The following is a 1,024-nucleotide window of genomic DNA, read 5'->3' on the forward strand; positions in this document are numbered from 1 at the left end:
TGATTAACACACATTTTGTATATGCATTATATACTATATTCTTATGATAAAGTAAGCTAGAGGCAGGTGCAGTGGCTCATACCTGTAATATCAGCACTTTAGGAGGCCAAGGTAGGAGAGTCAAGGATCACTGGAGGCCATCAGTTCAAGACTGGCCTGGGCAACATAGGCAGACCCTGGCTCTACAAAAATAGAGAAAAATTAGGTGGGTTGGTGCTGTGTCCTTGTAGTCCCTGCTATTTGGGAGGCTGAGGCAGGAGGCTCACTTAAACCCAGGACTTTTTCTCCCCAGTGGTAAAATAGAACTTTTATTAGAAGTTAGAAAGGAACACAGAAGAAGTAAAAAGCACCAGAGCTTCTGGAAGGGGGAAAGAACTGAAGAACTCCCTCGGGAGTCTCCATGTGGGTTCTTTTATCTAGGGGACTTAAGTGTCTTAAACCCAGGATTTTTAAGGGTGCAGTGAGCTGTGATGACACCACACTCTAGCCCAGGCAACAGAGGGAGACGCTGTATTAAAAGAAAATTTTTTAAAAGACCAAAAAAATTCACAAGAGAAAATACAGTATATTTACTATTCGTGAGGCACATATTCATGAGGTGCAAGTGTGCATGCGAATCATCATAAAGGTTTTCATCTCCTGGTAGTTGTCTTCACATTGAGCGGGCTGAGGAAGAGGAGGGGGGTGGTCTTGCTGTGTCAGGGGTGTCAGAAGCAGAAGATGTGGACGGGGAGGGGAGTGGCTGACACGATCGTGCACAAATGGACACACGCAGTTAAAAAATTAAAACCCGCTCGTATTATTCAAGGTCAACCATAAGTAAGACTCCTGTAACATAAGACGACTGTACACAAGACCTTCCTGAAGTCGGGTTGAGGCCCCTTTAAGAAATAGCGAAGCAGAGCCGGATCGGTGCCTGTGACTCTAGCGGCTAAGGCGCCAGCCACATACACCTGAGCTAGCAGGTTCAAATCCAGCCTGAGCCTGCCAAACAACAATGACAACAATTTATTTTGCTGCAACC

The sequence above is a fragment of the Otolemur garnettii genome, unplaced genomic scaffold (assembly GCF_000181295.1).
Source record: "Otolemur garnettii isolate 467f Iridium unplaced genomic scaffold, OtoGar3 scaffold00091, whole genome shotgun sequence".
Lineage (NCBI taxonomy): Eukaryota > Metazoa > Chordata > Mammalia > Primates > Galagidae > Otolemur > Otolemur garnettii.